Consider the following 26,740-nt stretch of genomic DNA (forward strand, 5'->3'; position numbering starts at 1 on the left):
AACATGTGCAGACCTCTATCAACTATTAGCAGACCACTTACATACCTTGAGGAATGATTTTGAAAGATCTGAAGAGATATCAAAAGATATCTTGGCTGATATTAACTACAAAGAAGCCCAGTCCCGCAAGCGAATCAGGAAAAAACAAGCAAATGATAGCAGTGCAACAGAAACAGCATTGAATCCTAGAGACAAATTTTGCGTATCTACTTACTATGCTATAATTGATAGACTTGAAGTTCATATGAAGAGGAGAGGTGAAATGTACAAAGAAATGTCAAGTAGATTTTCTTTTCTAAACGACATGGACTTATCTGACGAACAATAGTCCCAAAAGCTAGTTGACTCATACCCTGTTGACTTGAACATGAATCTCTGTGGAGAAGTACGGCAGTTCCACTGTTATATGCACGCAAAGTTTAATGAAACAGGAAGAATGAAATTCAGTCACATTGATCTTCATGACACAATATTGAAAGACGGAATACAATGTGTATTTCCAAATGTAGAGCTCGCACTACGTATTTTTCTAACACTGATGATTACTAAGTGCTCCGCAGAACTCTCTTTTTCTCAGCTGAAAAGAATAAAAAACCCTCAGAGAACAACAGTGTGTCAGGACAGACTTGAATCACTTTCCCTATTGTGTATGGAAGCGGACATGCTTCGTCAAGTCAGTTTCGATGAACGTATCCAGAATTTTGCAATCAGAAAATCTAGAAAGAATCTATTTTAATTTCAGCATACATGTAAGTTTTGTGCCATTTTGAAAAATAAAATGTTATTTTACGGTATAATATTGTTTTTATTTTGAATTACATATGGGGGGGCACCATAATATTTTCAGTGCTTAGGGCCTCTAAAGGCCTTAATCCGGTTCTGCCCACACCCTGTGGGGGCAGCAGGTGGGGGCTCCAGCTGAGATCATGCTTAGGGCTAGTCAGGAATTGTTCAACAAAACATTTGTTGTCAGAAAACACTAACTGGTGACACCAGAACCTGCTGGGGGATCGCGTCAGTTTTGATTATTTCTTTTCTCAGAAAGGTTTGTCAGGTCCCAGATGGAATTTCTGGTCAAAACCAAAGCCAGAGAGATTGGCCACCAGAACAGGGATTTGAACCTGGTCTCCCACATCCCCAGGGAGGGCCCTGTCCACAGGGCTATTGGCTAGGCAGGTTGGTGGTTTCTCTCTCTGGAAGGTCTCTGTTTCACCCCAGTGCAGAATGGGAACATTTTTTAAATCTTGACAGTTTTCCTGGGAGAACTGTTTCCTACAGAACTGGATGCATAGACAGGGAGTGAAAGCCAATCCCTGCCCTGAAGAAGTTACAATCTAAACGGAGAAATGAGAGGAGGGAGGATTACTGACCCCAAGTTACACCTGGGGAGATATGGGGCTCAGAGTGGATGTAATGACTTGGCTGAGGTCATGCTGTAGCCCTCAGCTGACCCCTGCGTTCTTGAACCATTGAATGAAGAGAGCTCCTGTGTCACACCCAGTGCCTTAACCACACAGCCATCCTCCCACTCAATATACAGCCCCACTTCCTTGGGTGCTGGGATCAGCTGGCATGCCCAGAGCGCTGAGTCTGACAGGAAAGCATATTTTAAAAGGCTGAAGGAAGCACCAGGCTTGGATCTGCTCAGGATCATCCTGGTCCTGGAGCAGTTTGTGTCAAGATAGGAAGCAGGCCCCACACCCTGGGCTCTGCATTCTTAGGGGTGTGGCGTGGACCATGTGTGCTTATTGGGAACATTTGATCATGTTTTCTTGATTATTACTATTATTTGCTATGGGGTTTGCTTTTCTTTTGGAATAAACCCCTCTGAGGAGTCCCAGATGCATTCCTGGGGGAAATCCTCTGTCCTTGCTAGGAAGGAACTCAGAGGAATAGCTAAAGGCCTGTTTTGAATTCAATTATCCTCCTCCTGTTCAGAGCACCAAAGCCAAAAATGTCAGAAGTGAAATCAGGTGCCTAGCTGCAGCCAGCCAGGGGCTGTTGTCTGTGGGTAGTGACCACCCACAATTCCAGGTGAAATTGACAGGAGCTGCTGCTGCTCAGTACTTCCATAAAATCAGGGCCCCTTGGTATCTCAGGTTGGTTTTCTTCCTAGGGTTTACCTAAGCTAGATAGATGAAGGTAAAGAGCATTTCCCCTGCTCCAGGCTTGTGATTAAATCAGGATTAGCTAATAACCTTGATCTAATCTCAGCCTTTCTTCCTCAGCTAGACAGACCCCATCAGAGGGGCATAAACTTGTATGTAATAGGACAGTTCTCTTGCTGTCCTCCTCAAACCAGGGTAAAAGCCAGAGCTCTGTGCTGATTTATAATCACCAAACCCCAGGAAAGGGACCATGGGTGGCATCTGGTCCTTAGAGGATGGCAGCTTTCCTGCAGAATCTAGATTAGGAATGACTGAGTAACATCCTCCTAGCCAACAGTGCTGCATCTCACCCCTTGCAACAGGCGGGAAGTTGGACTGCTGTCCTTGGCACTTAGGGGAAGGGATTTTATGAATGAAAGCCCTGAAGCGCTATGTCTTGGCAACAGTCACTGAACTCAGCAGGACTAATTCTCTCTTATGTAAAGCATGCACTCCCGTCCCATTGGCTGGGAGCAAAAGCCTTTGTAAAGCATGTGTGCGGCAAGATTTTCCCGATAGATCATGAAATGAATTTTAGGGGTGAGTCAAAAAAGGATGGGGTCTGACAGAGTAGGGTGCGGGAAGAGGTTGAAAGGGGTGCTCCCCCTCCCCCCCCAAGGCCACTGCCATGTATCACTGACAGCCATCTTCATGAAAGAACAAGTTGATGGGCTTCTACCAAAGTCCCCATAGAGCCCTAGCTCAGACCTCAAGCTCCAGGACATGCTCTGAAATCCCACCCTGTCGCCCAGGGATTGCTCTCGCAGAAGGCCAGCAGCACGATCTGGAATTGGATGACTCCCATTGTAAAACTGCTTTTAATGCTTAGACTGGACCTAGCCGCTCCCCGAGCCCTCTCCCATCAATACACACCATGGCCACGGCTGGGAGTGGGTGCTCCCAGGCCAGCACACAGTGACAGTGCTGCATTGGCAGAGAGCATCACAGTTGGTCCCACCACATGGCCAGTGCAGTCAGTGTCTCTCTTGGGAGCTTTACAGCTCAACAGCTCAGGAAACTCCACCAGGGAGCAGTTCTCTGTCCGACCAGTGGTGAGACTGACAAGTGGGGTAAGACTGATTCCTGGGGCCCCTTCAAGCACAGTGACCTATCTAGCCTCTGAGTCTGAGCCCTGGTCTACCCTATGGGGTTAGGTCGAATTTAGCCGTGTTAGGTCGATTTTAAAATGAATGCATGTGCACAACCAACCCCATTCCGTCGACCTAAAGGGCTCTTAAAATCGACTTCTGTACTCCTCCCCGGTGAGGGGAGTAGTGCTAAAATCGACCTTGCTGGGTCGAATTTGGGTAGTGGAGACGCAATTTGATATATTGGCCTCTGGGAGCTATCCCAGAGTGCTCCAATGTGACCACTCTGGACAGCACTTTGAACTCCGACGCACTAGCCAGGTACACAGGAAAAGCCCTGGGAAATTTTGAATTTCATTTCCTGTTTGGTCAGCATGGCGAGCTCAGCAGTACAGATGACTGTGCAGTCCCCCCAGAATCGCAAACGAGCTCCAGCATGGACCAAAAGGCAGACACTGGATCTGATTGCTGTATGGGGAGAAGAATCTGTGCAGGCCGAACTCCAAACAGAAAGAAGAAATGCTAATATATGTGCCAAAATCACACAGGGCATGGTGGAGAGAGGCTACACCAGGGACACACAGCAGTGCCGCATGAAAGTTAAGGAGCTCAGGCAAGCCTACCAAAAGACAAAGGAGGCAAACGGTCACTCTGGGTCAGAGCCCCATACATGCCATTTCTATGATCAGCTGCATGGCATTCTGGGGGGGGGAGGGGCTGTACCACTACCCCACCACTTTCTGTGGACACCTGTAAGGGGGGAGTTTCACACAACAGGGAGAAGGATTTTGTGGATGAGGAACAGGAGGAGAAGAATGCGCAGCAGGCAAGCGGTGAATCCGTTCTCCCCGGCAGCTAGGATCTTTTCATCACCCTGGAGCCAATACCGTCCCAAGGCGGGATCCCCGACCCTGAAGCCGGAGAAAGCAGCTCTGGGGAGTGCACATTTGTAACTACAGTAAAGGGTTTAAAAGCAATAGTGTTTAATGTTTGATTTGCCCTGAACAATTGGGATGCATTCGCAGCCAGTACAACTACTGGAAAAAGTCTGTTAACGTGTCTGGGGATGGAGTGGGAATCCTCCAGGGACATCTCCATGAAGCTCTCCTGGAGGTACTCTGAAAGCCTTTGCAGGAGGAGGTTTCTGGGGAGGGCTGCCTTATTTTGTCCTCCACGGTAGGACACTTTACCACACCAACCCAGTAGCAAGTAGTTTGGAATCATTGCAGCACAAAGCATGGCAGCGAATGGTCCTGGGTCGATTTTATAGAAATTGATTTTATACAGTCGATTGTGTATGTCCCCACTAAGCGCATTAAGTCGGCGGAGTGCGTCCTCAATACCGTGGCTAGCATCAACTCACAGAGTGGTGCACTGTGGGTAGCTATGCCACATAGAATATCAGGGTTGGAAGGGACCTCAGGAGGTCATCTAGTCCAACCCCCTGCTCAAAGCAGGGCCAATCCCCAAATCCTTCCCTATAGATAGCTGGTGTCTTACTCCCTCTGTCTCCACTGATGAAAGTACCTGGTTTCCTTGTTGCTTTGTCCCATCATCTGACTAGCCCTTAGTTGCACAACTTTTTAATATTATTTACTCTAAAATTCCCTGCCACTATAGCATAGGCCCACAGAACTGTATGAATTCCAGATACTGAAGCCAGGGGCGTTAGATCAGGAGTGAATTTGGTCTGTTCTCAAACTAAAAGGCAACAAATAAAATGGGACAAAAGGAAAAGAAAACTATACATGGAATACAAAGTTAGCCAGTGGAACTCACTGCCACATGGTATTAATCACCCATTTAATTATCCAAATGAGTAAGCTTCAGAAAAGGATTAGAGTGATGTTTGTCACCCAGTGTAGCTTCTATTCCAAGAGCAGGGGCCCTGGAGTTCGGGAGCAGCATTCCTGCAGCTTGGCTGGTTCTGCCTGGCTCATGGAGAGCCCACCCTGAACCACCTCAGTACTGCCCTCCACTGGCTAATTCACCAACATGTGGATCTTTGATCCTCTGCAGTGTGCTTTGATTTCTTCTGCCTGCCCACGCTTCGGGCCTTCTAGTGTGGTGCTGGAAACGTGCAACCCTACAAGAATGAGCAAAGCTGCGTGAGACCCTTCCCTGCCACAGGGAGAGAGGCTACCTAGTTCTCTTGGCAGGTTGACGTGGGAGCATGAGGATGGGAAAGGAGGGGAGAGCTCTTTCCCATCTCCCCAATCCCCTCTCTGCAGCGTTCAGGCAGCCCCAAGGAGCAGGGAGCAAGTGGGGATAGGCAGATGGGGGAGCAGGGTTAATGGAGCAGAGACGGGATGGGGGAATCTGCTATATCTGCTCTTCCTGCAGGTCTGAGCAGCACATGGCTTGTGCATTTTGCTGCCATTGCAGAATTTTTCCAGACAACTCAGACCTGTGAGACACCTCTGGTTTCCTATGGCTTTACAGTCTCTCTCAGCTAACACGATCAGGAATAGATATCCTGACGGACAATGCTCCCAAACCAAGGTTCATGTGTCTGCCAGGGAAATAACTGAGCCAATGCCAGAATGCCAGCGGGGGTCAGCCTCAGCAACCTGCAGCCTTATCTTGTCTAGAGACCTTGGTTTAGCTAACATAGACATTATCAGGATAAAATGTCTATCTAGGCAGCCCTTAATCCAAATCAGAGGGTGGAGCTGGGTATAGGAGCATCAAGTCCAAACTCTCCCAGAGGTACTAGGAGAAGGTGACTCAGTTCCATGCAGCCCTTTGAAAATACAGGCTGGGCTGTTTGTTTTTGTTTAAGGAATGTTGTTAAGGAGGTGACGCAAAAACCAGGGAGGGCGGAGGCTTCAAACGATCCCCTCTGGGCTCATCCCATCCTGCAGAGGGACTGTGGAGCAATAATAATAATATAGTTGGCCTCTTTATAGCGCCTCTTATCCAAGCATGTTACAGCACTTCTCTAATAACTCCCCCTCCTCGCTCCCCTGAGGGCTGGAGGAATTGGAAGGTCTTCTGCCCTCTCTTCCCCCAAAACGTTTTCCCCATCTCTGCTCCTCTAACCTCTCGGAGTAGGGTTACAAAGGAGAGAGGTGCCTTTTCCTTGCCCCTAGGTTAGGAGCCCTCAAAGGAGGCTGCTAGATTTTGGTAAGCTATAATGGTGTGAGGTTGTGGAATTGCATCTGTTTACACTAGGGCTCAGCGTTTTGAAGCAGAGCCAGAGGACAAAGGGCAGGGGCTCATATACAGAATGCAGATTATTCTAATCTCCCTCTTAACCAGGTTAGTATCACTGCTGCAATTCAGGGTTATCGACAGAGCCATGCGTTTTCATGGGGCAGTGCAAAAATCAGCATGGATGGAGAGCCAGGAGCAGAAGGACACACCACAGGATGAGAATACCATTTCCCTGGACACAAGCCCTTCTCCCAAGGTTTCCATTGAAACAGACCCTACAGAGTGACACTGGTCAAGAGACAGCAGAGCTCCAAGATTCTCCAAATACTCAGACAGCTGCAGATTCTGCAGAATTCCTCTCCTCTTAGCCATAGTTCAGAAAAAGTTCAGTTTAAAAAAAACCCAACTGCGTTTACAGTTTGGCACATGATTTTAATTTGACAAGAAAGTTACAAAACAGCTCAGAAAAAGGAGCAGGGGAAGCCACCAGAGGTGTGATCTGATGGAAAGGCTGTCAATGAGACAGGCCATTCTTCTGACTACAAGACAGAACACCAGTGCCCTGGGATGTGGAACAGGGTAGTTCTAAGAGCAGACACAGGCAACTATTCATGTCAATCACAGAGATTTATACTCTGCTAATCCTATTCTAATCTGTACATGGAAACCACAGAATTAAGTAGACTGTAAAACCAAATCATCCCCTAAGGAAAAAGTCTGGGAAATGTCTTAAGAAAGATAAATGGGCAGCTAATGTTTTTGGGCAATGGGAAACAGAAAGTGATGATAAAGCTATTTTAGTAGGACTGCAAACCCACCTGTTCAGGCCATAAACCAGCTTCTATCTGACAGATGAGGAGGCAGGGGGTTGGTTAGCCAATAACTGTCCACTGCAGGGTTTTTTGCACTTTCCTCTGAAGCATCTGGTGACAGCTACTGGCAATAGCAGGATACTGGCATGGCTGGACAATTGATCTGAGGAGTATGGCCAGTCCCATGTTCTCTACGGAGCGTGATGAGTAGGACTGGGGACAGAGGGCCAGGTTTCACAAGGGACCTATCTCCATCTGATGCCAGAGTGCTCAACGATGCAAGCTGGGTCAGGCAACCAGCTTTCAAATCCGACAGCCTGAGCATGGACCACAGGCCTCTCGGCATGCATAATAAAGATCTTTTCCCTACAACTCTGCCCTCCTGTAGCATCACTTATTGCTAACAAAACATCCCACAGGACCCTGGGCTCCAGGTGCTGGGGGCAGCAGGACCCTCTCCAAGGCACTGCTGTTGCAAGGGTTGGCCACCTTTGCTGTGAACAGGAAGGAGGCTGACAAGACCGGGGGTGCCCCTACCCTGGCTGCCCAGAGAGGAGCAGCAGCAGCGGTGGCACCTGGGGAGGAGGGGTATGTCTGGCCACCCGAGGTGAAGTGGTGGTAGCCATGGCAGTGATTCCCAGGGCCACATACCTCCCTGCTGGCTCAAGTGGTCAAGCAAAGCTTTCCCAGCTGTGCTGCTCTGTCCAGCCAAGTCTCCTCATGTAACTAGCCCAGCTGGGGTGGGGCTTGGAGGATCAGTCCAGTGGGTTGGTGTGGGGGTGGGGAGAGCTGAGATGGGCCAGACAGTCCAATCTCCTCAGGACTGGGGAGAGCAGCAGCTCTTCCTCTCCCCGTTGTGGTTTCAGGTGGGGCCTGCTCCTTGTACCTTCCAGGCTGTGCCTGACGATGTTACACTAGTGATATCATGTCATGGGATCCCCAGTCTCCATAGATTCATAGATATTAAGGTCAGAAGGGACCATTATGATCATCTGGTCTGACCCCCTGCACAATGCAGGCCACAGAATCCTACGCACCCACCCACTCCTGCGATAAACCTCTCACCTATGTCTGAGCTATTGAAGTCCTCAAATCATGGTTTAAAGACGTCAAGGACTGAGGCTTATTGTCAGTGCTCCTTAACATGGCCCTACTCCTGGATGGCACCACTCCTGACTCTCCAAGGTAATCCAGCTCTCTTCAGTGGGCCTGCTTGGGTCAGTAAGAGCTACAGGATTGGGCTCTTATCTGGTATCACACTTCCTGCTATAGGATGAGCTAAGTGGTCCACCTAGTGTCATTCCATAAGGGGTAGGAAATGGATACTGGTGCAGTGGTCGCTCCCATACCATGGTGGAAACATTGAGGCAGGATTGATTAGGTAGAATAGGAGGATCAGGTAGGACAGTGAGGGGTGGGGCCTGTTAGAGAAGGATCAAAACCAGACAAGGGAGTAAACAGCAGTGAGCTGGCCTGGGAAAAAACGTGGCTGGCTGGCTGGCTCTAATTACAAAGGAAGCTGAGCTCCAGAAGAACAATCAAGTCTCATGATACACAAGGTTAAAGGGAGAGGTTTGTAACAATAACACATCCTAGGAGGGCTGTGGCAAGCATGTGGCATTGGCTGGCAGTGACTGATGTAGACGCAAGGCATGAGGAGGCCCATGGATCAGTACAGAAGTCAGATTAACTCCTGGCAGAAAGTCAGGTACAGGGGCCTGAGGGTGGAAAGTCTGCCCAGGCAGGTAGAGGGGATGTAGCAACTCCGGCACACATAACCCCTCTCTACTAGAGGGCTCAGCGCTGATCAGTGCTGTTCCAGAAGTGGACATCAGTGTCTGGATTGGGGGTATGACCAGGGCACCTGGACATATGTTGATTCAGTACTGCTCCCAGGCAGCCTCCTCCAGCAGGTCTCCTGTGAAGCCCCAGCTAAAGTCATTCTCCCTGGGGTCAGAGCAAACATCACTGCCTTCCTGTGGGCCACAGCTGCCCCTGCTAGGTTAGGGCTGTACTAACTTCACCCCTTGTGCAATGGGTGAAGGGTTGGTTTAGAGAAGTCTTGTAGCCCAGAACACTCCAGCGTCCAGGGCAGCTGGGAATCTCCCCTGGGGGTTCACATTGTGAAAAGCGAGTCAGATGAGTAAAAGCCACTGCAGAGTCCAGCAGTTTCACATTGTGCAAGGGAAATTTCCACTCAGACTGAGCATCTTCTAGTTGCCAGTAACAGAACCACACAAACTGGGGGCCAACGCTAGCTACTAGCTCATAGTCCCCAGCTACCTACCAATGCAGGGATGTGCTCCTGGGACACTTGGGGATTCAACCCAGACCAGCGTGGGCCTGTGTCACCACCTGCAACTCTAGATGCCTTAAATGCTATGCTGCTGCGGCTCACAGCCCTGACACCAACAGTCAGTGGGTCACACCTGCCTTCAACCACCTAGTCACTGTTTGCAGAGTGACCCCCCCACCTCTAATTCCTCCCCTCCAGTCCCAAACTTCCCCCAAATGGTCTCCCTGCAGAGCCCAGCCCTCTCCTGGGACACTCACTGAAGTAGTTACAGCTGCTGCCCCTTTAAGAGACAGAAAATGCAGCTTGGTATCTTGAATAGAGCAAACAATCACTTCAATCCAATCAAAGCCCTGGGCTGGTTTAGATACAAAGTCAAACAAGTTTACTTGATTAAAAAGTCATAGGCTTAAGTGATACCACATACAAGGAGTAAGGACAGAAAGGGTTACAAGCAAACCAAAGTAAGACTAAAACCATCTAAGACTAAAAGTTTACTTCAGCAAGTTACAATCTTTGCCTCAGCAGGTTTCTCACCTATATTCAGATACCAGAGACTTCACCCCCCTTGGCTGAAGGATCCTCTTTTCCTCTAGCCTCTTAGATCTCCCCAATAACGGATGCCAAAATGGCTTTCTGTCCTCATTGATATCTTCAGCAGGCAAGAAGCCCTCCTGAGGCCCGGCTTCATGGGCCCATGAGGGAGATTCATTTTGGCAATCTCACACACACACACACACTAGGTTGATGGCTTCGTTTATCCTTTACGTAACTGTGCCTTCATTGTCTCTGCCAGGCTGGTCAGACAAGCAACTGCACATTTCTTTGTCTAAGGCAGCCTAGGCTGTAAGAAGGTAACTCTAGCACATACTGATACCCACGCCATACAGTGGTTTTCAGGACCAGAATGTTAGTGTAACCCACACACCTCCTGGATGTGGTGTTTTGTCCCGTCTAGTGGCACCGAGACCATTTAAGAGAGAGATTAAGAAGTCTGCTCTACAGCCTTAGCTAACAGGCACATGGCTTTTAGCTCATGCAGTAGAGGCTCATGCACTAAGCTCCAGAGGCCCCAGGTTTGATCCTGCCCACCATGTTACATTAGCAGTTAATATATGATCCATGTCTAGTTGGCAGCCGGTATCAAGTGGAGTGCCCCAAGGGTCGGTCCTGGGGCCGGTTTTGTTCAATATCTTCATAAATGATCTGGAGGATGGTGTGGATTGCACTCTCAGCAAATTTGCGGATGATACTAAACTGGGAGGAGTGGTAGATACGCTGGAGGGGAGGGATAGGATACAGAAGGACCTAGACAAATTGGAGGATTGGGCCAAAAGAAATCTGATGAGGTTCAATAAGGATAAGTGCAGGGTCCTGCACTTAGGATGGAAGAACCCAATGCACCGCTACAGACTAGGGACCGAATGGCTAGGCAGCAGTTCTGCGGAAAAGGACCTAGGGGTGACAGTGGACGAGAAGCTGGATATGAGTCAGCAGTGTGCCCTTGTTGCCAAGAAGGCCAATGGCATTTTGGGATGTATAAGTAGGGGCATAGCGAGCAGATCGAGGGACGTGATCGTTCCCCTCTATTCGACATTGGTGAGGCCTCATCTGGAGTACTGTGTCCAGTTTTGGGCCCCACACTTCAAGAAGGATGTGGATAAATTGGAGAGAGTCCAGCGAAGGGCAACAAAAATGATTAGGGGTCTAGAACACATGACTTATGAGGAGAGGCTGAGGGAGCTGGGATTGTTTAGCCTGAAGAAGAGAAGAATGAGGGGGGATTTGATAGCTGCTTTCAACTACCTGAAAGGGGGTTCCAAAGAGGATGGCTCTAGACTGTTCTCAATGGTAGCAGATGACAGAACGAGGAGTAATGGTCTCAAGTTGCAGTGGGGGAGGTTTAGATTGGATATTAGGAAAAACTTTTTCACTAAGAGGGTGGTGAAACACTGGAATGCGTTACCTAGGGAGGTGGTAGAATCTCCTTCCTTAGAGGTTTTTAAGGTCAGGCTTGACAAAGCCCTGGCTGGGATGATTTAACTGGGAATTGGTCCTGCTTCGAGCAGGGGGTTGGACTAGATGACCTTCAGGGGTCCCTTCCAACCCTGATATTCTATGATTCTATGATCCCTTACAGAACCCTTTGAGACATGGATCATGACAACGGTGTCAGGTGCAGGGGGCACACCAGGCCTGACAAGAGGAGAGAGGAACAGAGGAAGACAAGAGTTGCCAACACAGAGAAGGGAACCTCTTTGTGACAGTTCCCCAAAAAGTGTTTTCTGGTCCTGTTAATGACATAAGCAATACAGCTTACCCAATGCCCACGGGGGAACAGGGGCATGACACAGTCTCATGTTTTCTTTTGCTGCCCTGTATGTGCTCCTAAACTAACCCTGTAACAGGGCATTGCTCTCAAACGCACCCCCTTGCGGCACAACGTGGCCCTGCAAGTTGCACTGATTTTCTCCCAGCCCAGAGGGCTGAGACCAGGATTCCCCCTTTGTGGGGCTGGTTTATTAACTCTGGTAGAAGTACAAATGCAGTAGCCCTTCAACTCCACCCTTCTTCTGGGAGCTGATCAAGGGAATCCTACATTCCAGAGTCCCACAGCCTCCCCCTGGGCCAGGGTAGTAATTCAGGTAGGCTTATGCTCCTTGCATTCCTGAGTAGCACAGCTCTCCTCCTAGGGCGGGCTGGTGAACAGCCAGGCTCTTCCTTGGACCAGGAGTCCCCAGCTCTCCTCCTCGAGCCGGTCTGTAGCTCAGGCCAGCTGCAGGCTTCAGCTAGCTTCTTCCCAGCTGGCTCCTTTTCCCTAGGCAATCCTCCCCCCTGCCATGCTTGGAGAGATTATCAGAGCCAGGTGCTTATTACTGACTTAGTTGCTCACCAGTCACCTAATTACTCACTTACACGGAGCTGAGATGGGCTCCTTCTCCTTACCCAAGTCTGTCTTGGAATAAACAGGACCCTGACTCCTCTTAAAGGGCCCCCTGACAAACCCACTCCCGCTTTGGTATTTACACCCCTTATCTTATCTTAGGGCCTGAGCCAAAGATCAATGAAGTCAAGGTGAGTCTTTCCATTGATTTCAGGGGATTTTGGATCCGGTTCTTAAGCCATCCCTGTGCCAAACTATATCTATTTCACTTTTTGAATAGTTTATCCTAAATCAAATCCTCCAACCCTTGAGTCATTTTGGCTCCTATTGACTGACTTTCCAGCACTGGGTCTGTATCTTTCTTGTACAGGTGCCCAGAACTGGATGCAGCATTTCAGCAGAGGTAGCACCAGAGCTGAACTGCAGGAATAATGGCCACACTGTTCTGTGCTTTGTCTAACAGGGCCAATATCAGCTTGGCAGTCTGCCATCACCCCTCTCCCGCGCTCCACATTACTGCTTCCAGCAAATGCCTTCCCATTGGGCAGATGTGATTAGATTATCTTTTCCACACACAAATTAGCTCATATTTGTCCAGGAGGAATCTCCTTTTGGTGTTTTCTGTCCACATGTCTAACCACTCCAAGTCCACGCAAGGTTTTCTGTCCTCTGAACAGGTGCTCCCCAGTCCAGTAGCATCTGTGAATGTCATTAATATGCTGTTTGCTCTCTGCTCCTGGTCATTAATGAAGATGTTAAGTGAAACCAGACCAAATCCCACTGCATATGCTATCTAGGCTTCCATTTGAACTTCTGCCCCCCTCCACTTCAGTTCCACCCCCTTGAGGCAGGCCAGAGCAGTCAGCTGTACCCAGGGCTCCATCAATCAATAGCCATGCCCCAGCCCTTTGAAGGGGGCTGCTATCCCCCAGGTGTATTGATTAACAGCCTGAGGTGAAGCAGAGTGTGGGAAATGTGCCACGGCACTGGTTATTTACATGGGCTGGGATGGCTCTGGGCCGGCTCTGGGCCACACCTTGCAGCAACGTTGCTCATGCATCATCCTCTGCAGTTCCCAGCAGAAACGCTGGCCAAGGCAGCACTGTTCATAGAATGATACAGTACCAGGCTTATGTTTCTCGTGGCATCTCCGTGTGTTGGCAGGGAGGGCCTTGGGGGTTGTGTGCACACACGCCCCATTCCCTCATCCACTGGAGCTATGAGTCCAGCAACAGAGAAAGGCAGAAACCAAGCGAGTCTGTGATTGAAGGGGCCTGAGGAGCTCAATGCTTCAGGGGAGGTAGAATACAAATCACCCCCACAAAACCCCAGGAGCTTAATACTCTGCAAGCCAGCGCATTTGGAGCAGGGGGTAGTTAGGAGACCCAGTGAAGAGGGCCCACCACAGGCAGGAAGAGAAGAGGCATGCTGCATGTACAATGATTACCTGGGAGACCCAGTGGGGGCGTGTATACGTATAGACAGGCCGTAGGGGAAGTGACTCAAGCCCTCAGGTGCATGCCTAGATCCCTAAGATTTAAAAGTCTGCTGTCAGGTCATGTCAGCTGGCTCTGTCTGATGCTTTCTAACACTACAGTCTGGACAAGGCAAGTTAGCCAGTTTAGCAGATGCTAAAGTACGAGTGAGCTCACACTTCACTTGGCCAGTTTAGCAGGGGTCAAGGTGTAATCTGCTGTGTCTACACAGAGTCCTATGTGTAGTCTAGGCAAAGCAAAGGAGCAGGGGTCAGGACAGGGTCAGATACCAACGACCTGCTAACCCTGCTCTCTTTCCTAGTGCAGACAAAGCCTTAGAAGGTGTTAGTTCAGCTGAGCCCTTAAATCCTGGTCAAGACAAGGGCAGCTTCACTGTGCTAGGGTCTGACTCGGGGACAGAGCAATTCAGGAATTAAACAGGCATCAGAGAGGCACAAGAAAGCAGCACAGCTCTCTTCAGCTCCTGGCACGGCACTCATGGAGCGCTGTCACGAGGGCACAGCCGCTCCCAGCACTGGAAGGAAAGAGCCAGTTTGTCCCTTTCTAGGGAATAATTAGGTTCCCGAGTGAAATGCTCCCCCAGCTCCCCCTGTTCTGGCCATGTGTGGGATAATACAGCCTCTTCCCTAGCCAAGCCCAGCTGCATGTTAGCTGGAGCTGGCAGGTCAATGAGCCCCAGCTGTATCTGCTCCCTGAGTCCCTTCCTGCCTGGTTCCAAGTCTCTGCCCAGGGCCACCCTTGCTCTAAGACAATGATCCTTGTGATGGGGCGTGCTACCCTCCAAACAGAGGACGAGGAGAGTGGTCATGCCTCCTGCCAAGGGCCCGGCAGGGAGCAGGCCACTGTCTGTAGCTATACATTGTGGAAACTGCATGTGTGTGTTGCTGTCTTGTATTCTCACGTGGATTCTAGCGGGGTGTGTGAACTGGAGTCTGGGTTGGAGGGTGCCCTAGGGCTGCACACATGGCTACACAAAAGACGTGGCTAGTTGTGCTCTCTCAGCATACTCCTTCGCTCCGATACAAGGTCAGGCAGCTTGTGCAGGGGACAAACCTGAACTGGGACTTATTAAGTGTTAGGGTTATTTAGATAGCTGGAGGCTGTTGTTTTGGCAAAGGCTAGGGCAGATTAGGATGACATGTAACAGAACTGCCACTTTGGGAGAAATACTGACATTGCAGCTGGGGTCCCAAGTATGAGAGACAGCTGCTACTGGATAATAATGACAATTATTTGGGGCTGTTTGCTTTAGATCACTGGTCATGGTGCATTTCCCTAGGCAATGTCAAATTCAAAACCTCTGCAGCTGGCACAGCGCATGAAGTGGTGCCTCACTTGTGAAACAGGCACTGAATAGGAGGGATTTCTGCCCTTCTCACTGCACCTTTGGACGACACTGGGACTTACTCCACTGAAAACCTTATACCCTTGGAAGTATTTAGGTGCCTAACTCCCATTGACTTCATTGGAAGCTCAGAGTCAAAATACCTCTGAGGATCTGGGTCTTAGTATCGTTCCCTCTTACCCAAATCCCTGTAGATGAGGTCCCCTGTCCCTCTGCAGCCCTCCCACCCCCCCCCCCCGCCCCGACCCACATGGCAACACTCAGGTTTTTCTAACTTAATAGGTTGCTAAAGCTTCCAGCTTCTCTTTGGCCTTTGGCACTGACCTGAAGGGTAACTGGTATTAGAGAGCCCTCGGGCAATGCAGTGTTCATGGGAAGCCCAATACAGCCCAGCCACCATTCATCCCAGTCTCACAGTATCACATTGATCCACTGACCTTTGGGTATCACTTGCTTTGCCTTTGTGGCCCATGTCACTACGTAAAGAGGCCATGACTCTCCTCGGCTTGAACCCTCCTTAAAAGGTACCCATATCTCAGAGCCAGGGCAATACAAATCGGTGATGTTTTTGAAGATAAATAAATTAATAAATCAGATTTTTTTTTTTTTTTAAGAAAATAATCATAAGTTTTTCTTCTTAAAAATAGCCCTGTTCAAATGCAAGCTGAATTTAATACAAAATATGTTAAGGCCTACTCTTATTATAAACTCTTACAACATTTAAATAAAAAATAAATACACTCAATCCATAAGCCTCATAAAAAACTTTAGTTAAAGGCTGCTTTTTATGTAAAGGAAATCGGGGGGGGGGGGGGGGAACATCTAACTTTGGAAGTCAAGCATTACAAATATGGCATGACAGGTCATGCACTGTATTAAGGACTTGATTCTGTGGGGACCCAGGAGCTGCGCTACTGGGTGCAAGAGACTGGCAATGTTGTCATGGGTATTGGGACCTGGCCTCTGACTCCAGGAGATACCATCATCCACTGAGCCCACCTGGGTGGTCTCATATTCCTATTTTAGAGCTTCTCCCTACCGGAGCTCTGATTGGCTCGGTTCTCAAATTATGAATATCTATAAATCCACCCATCATTCACCATTTTCTAACATACTAAAAATATACAATTAAAAGAAATCTGAAAATACTAAGCTATATAATTGCTTAAATATCATTATGCCATGCCCTCCTAGGAAGCAAAAACATGTACCAAATTGAGTGTCCAAGCTCCATTTAGTTCTAAATCAACATGGTTTCGTGTTTAGATCTACCACTGGGAATGCACCATTCTTTAGAAACTAATTGAAGTACAACTGGAAAAGTTGATTAAAATCCATGATTTAAATCGAGGCTTTCTACTTGGCATTTTAAATAATGATGTAAATCACTGCTTTAAATTGCTTTGATTTAACTCAATCTGCCTGCTCAGAACAACCCTGGCTACCGGAAGAAAACCTCCCCAGCCCTTTGAAATGTTGGCTGCAGTCCCTAGTGAGCATTGCACAGCCTCACCCCAGATGTGACTGTGGATGTGCACACACAGTCTAGCATCTTCCACCCTCGACCCTGCTCTTGGGAGGTGGCTGCCTCCATCTTGCTAACTCTGGACCCCTTCAGTCTTCAGGCAGGCACTGCTGCCCGGCTTCGGTTGAAGATTCCCAGTTTGAGCACATGGTGGTTTTCCAGGCCGGGCTGAAGGTGACTGTAGCATGGGGGGGGAAGGTGGCTCACTACTGAGAGACAGAGCCAGCTCCCGTCCTGGCCATGTCTCTGTTACAGAAACAGGATGGCAGCTGATTCCTGGCACCATCTGAGCATTGCACTAATTTGATCTAATTTTTGTTTTATAGTTTCCCCCTAATAAAACTGTCAAGGGAAGAAGTAAAAAAACCCAGTAACTGAAAGTCTCCACATGTGAGTAATCAGCCAGCCCAAGCCCAGGGAGGCTCCTTTTTCCATTTTCTTAAGTGCTGTTTAACTTTAACCAGAGCTGGCGTGGATATGTGCCAACTGGCTGCCGGGGCCACCGCCCAGCATGGCAAATAAACATTGACAGGAGCAGGGTTGAGTATGTTTTCGCTTCCCGGTCACCACGGCAACATAACACAAGAGTGCGGGCAAGGCGTGGCACTGCAGATGGCAGGAACAGAGCCTGCACTCCCAGGGCAGACCAAGAGGCCCAGCATGGGACCAATAGGGAGCCCACAGAAATTGGCTGAAGAGAGCACAAGATGCTTTCTGTGGAGCTTTGATCCTCGCTACAGAATGGCTCAGAACCCCAATGGACAGGCGACCATGCTCTGGTAGAAGCCTATAGGGCAGCCCTGCCAAGACTCCCACCTCGGGATGGGCTGTTTCAGGATTTGGGACTTTTCCTCTGCTCCCTGTAGCCACCTTAATCTCCTGCCACAAAGTGAACTCCCCCGGCTCCAGCGCTGCTCAAGCTCGCTCCACAGCCACAGCAAAGAGCCAGGCCCCGATGCAGGGCACGTGCCTTGCTCTGTGGAACAGCTGGGTGCCTGGCTCCCAGCTCCGAGAAGTCACGTCTGGGCTGCCTGAGGAAAGGGCTCTGTAGCTCTCCCCACTCTACCATCAGGCCTGGAGAGGTGGGGGAGGCTGGGAAGAGGGGGTGACAGGCTTAGAGATCAGAGAGGACCGAGAAGTAAAGGAGCCAAGGCCCCATAGCAATCCCCCTTAGGCATCTGACTGACCGCTTTGTATTTCATCTGGACTCCATCTTCCTCCTGCAGTGCCACTGGCCACGGTCCCTCTACACTGGGCCCCCTCCTCCTGCTGACTCTGAACTGGCCAGCTGTCCCTGCAGCCTGCCCCGACAGCGGACAACAGCAGGGATATCAGAGGAAGGTGAACATCACACACACACACAATACACCTAACTGCGCACTATTTGCCATGCAGAGGCACGTACTGTTGACCCCACCTGTGATCAGCTGAAGTCCTAAATGGTGGAGCTGGGAGCCCTTGTTATTTCACCCTAGCCTTGCAGGGCTCACCACTTGTGCAATAACAGAGAGCTGTTACCAGCACCATCTATTGGTGGAAAGGAAAATTGCAGCAACCACTGTACATTTCTGGGATTTTCATCCGATTTATTTGGGAGCTCAGTTTTGCACACATGGACACCCCCAGAGCAGCAGATGGGGGAAGGTTCACTCCTCATGCCTGCTTCCTCACACCAAGTATAGTGAATCCTGCCCCATTGAGTGCATGACTGCACCCTGGTCTCCTCCCACTGCCACTGGCCACGCCCCCATACTCCCTCCCTAGGTCCGGTCATGATGCACCTCTCTTCTGTTCTTTCCAGTATGGGGGTACAGGCTGGGAACAAGTAGCTATGAAGAAAAGCAAGTCACATCTCCCTTGCCCCACCCTTCCCTATCACCCCCAAATCCACTCTTCTCCCTGAGGAATTCTGGTGGATGAGCATTCTCCCGCACCCACAGTGCTGTTACAGTCCCTTGAAATGGCTGGCCAGGTCTTTCTTTTCAGAGGCTCCCAAATCCTCTCTAACTCCATTGACAAAGCCCTTTGCCCACACCCAGGTTGTCTCTTGCCCTGGCTGCAGTAGTGTTCTTTGCTCTCCCCACCAACTCTGTCCAGAACTCCCCTGAGAGAGTATCTGTTTCCCACCCCAAGGACTACTCCACTCGCACTGCGTCAAATCCAGCCATCAAATCCTCATTCACAAGGCCCTCCATAGCCTTGCCCTCACCTGCATCTCTCCTTACCCCACCTCCAGTCCCTCTGCTCTTCCTATTCCTTTCACTTCCCTCCTCTTCCCACGCTCAGCTTCATGGCTCCTCTACCATGGTTCCTCTACCCTGGGACTGGAACCCTCTCTTCTTCTCCTTCACCAACCTCCTTTTCCTCCTCTTTCAAATCATGCCTCAAAACTGTTACCATCACAGTGCACACACAGAGAAGCTGGAGTATTTTATGGCTTTATCCTTCGGGAAGGTTGCAATGTAACACGATTGTACTGCTTAGAATCCAGAACCCGAACACACAAGACCCAAAACCAGAACAGGACACAAAGCCAGCTGCTCCCTATGGCAGAGAGGCAGACCTCACCCCCACCCTGCGCTAGGCTAGCTCTTTGCAGAGTGACTGCTGAAGATGCAGATTGCACACTGCCCCACAGAGCCCCCAGCCTGCAAGCAGGACCAGGAAAACCCCTAAGAATTTACAATGGTGGCATAGCATTTTAACACAGTTTACAATAAACCCCAAAGCCTGTCTCGCCAAGCAGGACCTTCTCCCTCCTTCTCATCAGCTATACCCTGTCTGAAGTACCACCCTATGCCTCATGTTTGATTTGTAAGTTCTTATGGGCAGGGAACATACCTGATTTGGGTTTTGTGAAGCAGCGGCTCACAACCTTTCCAGACAACTGTATCCCTTTCAGGAATCTGATTTGTCTTGTGTACCCCCAAGTATCACCTCACTTAAAACTACTTGTTTACAAAATCAGACACAAAAATACAAAAGTGACACAGCACATTGTGACTGAAAAATTGCTTATGTTCTCATTTTACCATATAATTAAAAAATAAATCAATTAGAATATAAATATTGTACTTACATTTCTGTGTATAGTATATAAAGCAGCATAAACACATCATTGTCTGTATGAAATTTTAGTTTGTACTGACCTTGCTAGTGCTTTTTATGTAACCTGTTGTAAAACTGGGCAAATATCTAGATGAGTTGATGTACCCCCTGGAAGAGCTACGCATGCACCCTTTGTTGAAAACCACTACAGTAAAGCACAGGGTGACTTTACAGTGCTATGCAAATGTTAATAACCATTATACTTAATGACTAATTAGTATGGGATGTAGGTCACTTAACACTAGCCAATTGGCCAGTGCCCTGGCCCCCCTCACCTGGGAATTAGACCTAGCCTCATGTGTGTCTCTCAGGGCTGGTCTATGAATACTTCATTCACTGCAAGCTTGAGTGTAAATCTACTCCACCCTAGTGTGCCGGGGACCCTGCTGCTGCACTCTTAAAGCTCCATAGTGCACTTTGATCAACGCTGCTTTGAAAGGGGAGCAGATTAAAGCGCACTACAGAGATTATAGTGTGCAGTAGATGTATACCCCAGCATGCCAAGAACGTGTTCAGACAGACAAGCCCTCAGTCATTAACTTTTAGCTAAAGAATCAGTACAAGCAGGGTGCTGGGACACGACTGGGAATCTGAATGCAAGGAGAGATTCACTACAGGGGACCCTCCTGCGGACAGGTGCCTAATCCCCTTCCCTGACCCTGAGCAGTAGTCGGGACCCTGGCGCCTACTGGCTGCACAGATCAGCCACACACTGCACACCTGTGTGTCTTCACTCCACTCAAGCACGTGTAAAATACTTTGGTAAAACGATGTGCTTGGGCTAGGCCCACATTGTATTGTGCTGTGGCAGAAAACACACTGCTTTTCTGATGCAGTTCTCCTGTAGTACAGTGCTGTTCACACATATCATAAGTGCCACTCATAATAGTTACCCCTGCTCCCTTCAGTCATCAGAGCTGATCGGGGCCAATTTAGTTCTTTGCCTTTCTCATCTCAAGTTGTCCCTGCAGCCCCTTCATAATTTGTGTTGCTTTTCCCTGGCCCATCTTTGCGCTATGGGGCTGCCCAGGGCTGAGCTACATGGTCTCCCCAGAGCCATACAGAGAGAGGCTGTGACCACACATGCATGCACCCAGAAATGTGTGGTATACAGGAGCTCAGACAAGCTGATCTAATGGTTCCTTCTGGCTTTAACTTCTGAAGAATCACATCGGCTTCTTTAGAATCATAGAATCATAGAATATCAGGGTTGGAAGGGACCCCAGAAGGTCATCTAGTCCAACCCCCTGCTCGAAGCAGGACCAATTCCCAGTTAAATCATCCCAGCCAGGGCTTTGTCAAGCCTGACCTTAAAAACCTCTAAGGAAGGAGATTCTACCACCTCCCTAGGTAACGCATTCCAGTGTTTTACCACCCTCTTAGTGAAAAAGTTTTTCCTAATATCCAATCTAAACCTCCCCCACTGCAGCTTGAGACCATTACTCCTCGTTCTGTCATCTGATACCATTGAGAACAGTCTAGAGCCATCCTCTTTGGAACCCCCTTTCAGGTAGTTGAAAGCAGCTATCAAATCCCCCCTCATTCTTCTCTTCTGCAGGCTAAACAATCCCAGCTCCCTCAGCCTCTCCTCATAACTCATGTGTTCCAGACCCCTAATCATTTTTGTTGCCCTTCGCTGGACTCTCTCCAATTTATCCACATCCTTCTTGAAGTGTGGGGCCCAAAACTGGACACAGTACTCCAGATGAGGCCTCACCAATGTCGAATAGAGGGGAACGATCACGTCCCTCGATCTGCTCGCTATGCCCCTACTTATACATCCCAAAATGCCATTGGCCTTCTTGGCAACAAGGGCACACTGCTGACTCATATCCAGCTTCTCGTCCACTGTCACCCCTAGGTCCTTTTCCGCAGAACTGCTGCCTAGCCATTCGGTCCCTAGTCTGTAGCTGTGCATTGGGTTCTTCCGTCCTAAGTGCAGGACCCTGCACTTATCCTTATTGAACCTCATCAGATTTCTTTTGGCCCAATCCTCCAATTTGTCTAGGTCCTTCTGTATCCTATCCCTCCCCTCCAGCGTATCTACCACTCCTCCCAGTTTAGTATCATCCGCAAATTTGCTGAGAGTGCAATCCACACCATCCTCCAGATCATTTATGAAGATATTGAACAAAACCGGCCCCAGGACCGACCCTTGGGGCACTCCACTTGATACCGGCTGCCAACTAGACATGGAGCCATTGATAACTACCCGTTGAGCCCGACAATCTAGCCAGCTTTCTACCCATCTTATAGTGCATTCTTCCAGCCCATACTTCCTTAACTTGCTGACAAGAATACTGTGGGAGACCGTGTCAAAAGCTTTGCTAAAGTCAAGAAACAATACATCCACTGCTTTCCCTTCATCCACAGAACCAGTAATCTCATCATAAAAGGCGATTAGATTAGTCAGGCATGACCTTCCCTTGGTGAATCCATGCTGGCTGTTCCTGATCACTTTCCTCTCATGCAAGTGCTTCAGGATTGATTCTTTGAGGACCTGCTCCATGATTTTTCCAGGGACTGAGGTGAGGCTGACTGGCCTGTAGTTCCCAGGATCCTCCTTCTTCCCTTTTTTAAAGATTGGCACTACATTAGCCTTTTTCCAGTCATCCGGGACTTCCCCCGTTCGCCACGAGTTTTCAAAGATAATGGCCAATGGCTCTGCAATCACAGCCGCCAATTCCTTCAGCACTCTCGGATGCAACTCGTCCGGCCCCATGGACTTGTGCACGTCCAGCTTTTCTAAATAGTCCCTAACCACCTCTATCTCCACAGAGGGCTGGCCATCTCTTCCCCATTTTGCGATGCCCAGCGCAGCAGTCTGGGAGCTGACCTTGTTAGTGAAAACAGAGGCAAAAAAAGCATTGAGTACATTAGCTTTTTCCACATCCTCTGTCACTAGGTTGCCTCCCTCATTCAGTAAGGGGCCCACACTTTCCTTGGCTTTCTTCTTGTTGCCAACATACCTGAAGAAACCCTTCTTGTTACTCTTGACATCTCTGGCTAGCTGCAGCTCCAGGTGCGATTTGGCCCTCCTGATATCATTCCTACATGCCCGAGCAATATTTTTATACTCTTCCCTGGTCATATGTCCAACCTTCCACTTCTTGTAAGCTTCTTTTTTATGTTTAAGATCCGCTAGGATTTCACCATTAAGCCAAGCTGGTCGCCTGCCATATTTACTATTCTTTCGACTCATCGGGATGGTTTGTCCCTGTAACCTCAACAGGGATTCCTTGAAATACAGCCAGCTCTCCTGGACTCCTTTCCCCTTCAAGTTAGTCCCCCAGGGGATCCTGGCCATCCGTTCCCTGAGGGAGTCGAAGTCTGCTTTCCTGAAGTCCAGGGTTCGTATCCTGCTGCTTACCTTTCTTCCCTGCGTCAGGATCCTGAACTCATCCAACTCATGGTCACTGCCTCCCAGATTCCCATCCACTTTTGCTTCCCCCACTAATTCTACCCAGTTTGTGAGCAGCAGGTCAAGAAAAGCGCCTGTCTTACAGGCCAACCTGGGTCAGATAACGCACTCAGTGTCTGACTGAGCCTTGGATGAGAGATGGTTGAGGCTCACCCTGCATAAGATGGAATGGATGGAGGAAAGCAAACAGAAGGCATAGCAGAGAGTAGATTAGCCTCTTTGCTGACGCAGTGCCCATGCCTCGCTATTTAGCGCCAAGGAGCACAGTTCAGAGAGTGCCATAGGGGTTTGGCCACACATGTCACAGCTGTAGCCAAGACTGATCCTTTCGCTTTCCCTTGGCATGAGAAGGGAGCAATCTTTTCTGGTAGGTGCTGACCTCACCCCAATTAGCCACACCTCTGTCACCTCAAGACTTCGCAGCTGAGTGTGCTTCAGGTATTTCCCCACACACCCCTGCATTTCCCCAACACACCCCCCCGCAGTGGTCAACCAGTTACATGTAGTGTTGCCAATTTAGTTGTTGGTTGGAAATTAGAATTGAAATTGAAACGTTACTACACTTGTTAAAAGCATATACAGTATATAAGAAAATACTTGTACCTGAGAAAGCATAGTGGGTTTGAAAAGTATGAACAAAGACTAGCTTCCTCATACAGCTGTTATTTATGACAATGTCAGCACATCTGTTTTGGCTATATGTTTTGGCTATATTGGCCCAACTAACCATTTCAAATTATGATTTGAAAGCAAGGTCTGAATGAGCTCTCCCCGACAGCTAGTGATGAGCCAGGGGTGGGTGAAAAGGCTTCAGGACCAGACTGTATTTACATGAACACACCTAGTCTGCCAGCAGACAGAGCTGTGCTGCCCAAGTGATCAATTTTGGCTGGTGTTGGGTTACAAATCATTTTAGTACTGAATGTGGGGGTCATGAAATGTTGTTATCCTTATCGTGTAAGTAAAGGGCTGCAGAACTGTGCTTAGTCTGTCTGAATGAGAGGGTCTCCCTCAGTGCTTAATTTGTGCTAGGGCTTGCCAGGGCTGAGCCCCGGCACCTCTAGGTTTGGCTGTTCATAGCCCTGGGACCTCTGGGCTTGTCATGTCAGTTATGAAAGTAACAAACTTGCTTAAGCCCCAGCACCTCTTTCAGTACAAATTGAGTACTGGTTATCCTTACCTGAACTGCACTCGCTAAGCAGGAGGTTTGGATGCCAGATCCGAGCGAAGCGAGAGCAAGTGGGGCACAGGTGTTTTGCTTGGTGGTGTGGTCTCTGCCTAAGAGTCACAGGCACTATTTGACCTGCCCCTCTCTCCTATTTAGAGATAGAGGTGATTACGCACCATAGAGAGTCTTTTGGTTTGTTAAGTGACTACTAGAGCTGAAATCACTGATTATCAGGTCTAAGTGCTTAAACCTGCTATGGGACAGTGTTTCTGTGGAAGAGACAGCCCAGCCAGCACTAGCAGCAAGATTCCCCCACGGAGAGCTGAAATCACAGAGAGCTGAGTGGAACCTCAAGAGACCGACTTGCAAAGGTCACGCTGGCAGGTGGCAGCAGAAGGTGATTGTGCAGGGCCATTGGGGATGGAGCAGTGGAGTGACGGTGGCATGACGAACAGCGGCCAGAGAATTTGTTTGGTGGACTATGTTTTAGTGACTTCACTCCAGAATGCTAGATTTGTGACTGGGAAACTTATATAAATATACATTTCCTAGTAGGCCAAGATTTTTAAAATGCATTATTTGACAAGGTTGTTATCTCACATGATTGCTATCTCGAGATGTTTCTGTACTAAACTTTTTTATTATTTTAATTCATTTTTATGTAAGAATGGCCATATTGGGTCAGACCAATGGTCCATCTAGCCCAGTATGCTGTCTTCTGACAGTAGCCAATGCCAGGTGCTTCAAAGGGAATGAGCAGAACAGGGAATCATCAAATGATCCATCCCCTGTCGTCCACTCCCAGCTTCTGGCGAACAGAGGCTAGGACACTCGAGCATGGCGATGCATCCCTGCAAATCCTGGCTAAAAGCTGTTGATGGACCTAACCTTTATGAACTTATCTAGTGCTTTTTTGAATCCTGTTATAATTTTGGCCTTCACAACATCCCTGGCAAAAGGCTCCATAGGTGACTGTGCATTGTGTGAAAAGTACTTCCTTTTGTTTGTTTTAAACTTGCTGCCTATTAATTTCATTGGGTGACCCTTGGTCCTTGTGTTAAGCAAAGAGGTAAATAACACTTCCTTATTCATTTTCTCCACACCTGTCAAGATTTTATAGGCCGCTATCATATCCCCTCTCAGTTGTCTCTTTTCCAAGCTAAAAAGTCCCAGTCTTTTTAATGACAGGTTTCAGAGTAGCAGCCGTGTTAGTCTGTATCTGCAAAAAGAACAGAAGTACTTGTGGCACCTTAGAGACTAACAAATTTATTAGAGCATAAGCTTTCATGGGCTACAGCCCACTTCATCAGATGCATAGAAAGGAACATATAGTAAGAAGATATCGATATACATACAGAGAAGGTGGAAGTCGCCACACCAATTAATCTTAATTAATTAGCCTCTTACAGTTTATATGGCAACTTCCACCTTCTCTGTATGTATATAGATAGCTTCTTACTATATGTTCCATTCTATGCATCCGATGAAGTGGGCTGTAGCCCACGAAAGCTTATGCTCTAATAAATTTGTTAATCTCTAAGGTGCCACAAGTACTCCTAGTCTTTTTAATATCTTCTCATATGGAATCTGTTCCATACCCCCAATCATTTTTGTTGCCCTTCTCTGTACCTTTAACAAGTCCAATCTATCTTTTTTTTGAGATGGGGTGACCGGAACTGCACGCAGTATTCAAGCTGTGGGCATATAATGGATTTATATAGTAAGAGAGGAAGAGCTTGGTTTGCCAGACTGATCACATGGCTAATGAGTGCTCCAATGCAAAGAGGCATCAAGTATTAAGTCACTGTGTACGTTATCGTGATGTCCGTGGTAGGCCAGTAGATGCATTCTGGATGTTCAGGTTATAGAAGACACATCAGCTGCATCTGTGACTTCTTTGAAGAGTTAAATGCTTGTAAAGTGAACCCCAAACAGATGGCTGTTTGTGCATTTGATGGAGCTATAAACTTCTCTGGAAGACATAGCGGAGTACAAGCTTTGCTCAGAGAAAAGTGTCACCCTAATCTCTCCTATACACACTGCAGAGGCCATCTACTTCAGCTGGTGCTAGTACGAGCTGCAGAATCTTCAAAAGACATTTAAAAGCCATAAATTTAATGGCTTTGTTATACTCTTTTTAAAAACTCTGTGAGCACAAAAAAAAAAAACAGGTTTCAGAGTAACAGCCGTGTTAGTCTGTATTCGCAAAAAGAAAAGGAGTACTTGTGGCACCTTAGAGACTAACCAATTTATTTGAGCATGAGCTTTCGTGAGCTACAGCTCACTTCATCGGATGC

This window comes from Caretta caretta, chromosome 8, assembly GCF_965140235.1.
Source record: "Caretta caretta isolate rCarCar2 chromosome 8, rCarCar1.hap1, whole genome shotgun sequence".
In the NCBI taxonomy this organism is placed as follows: domain Eukaryota; kingdom Metazoa; phylum Chordata; order Testudines; family Cheloniidae; genus Caretta; species Caretta caretta.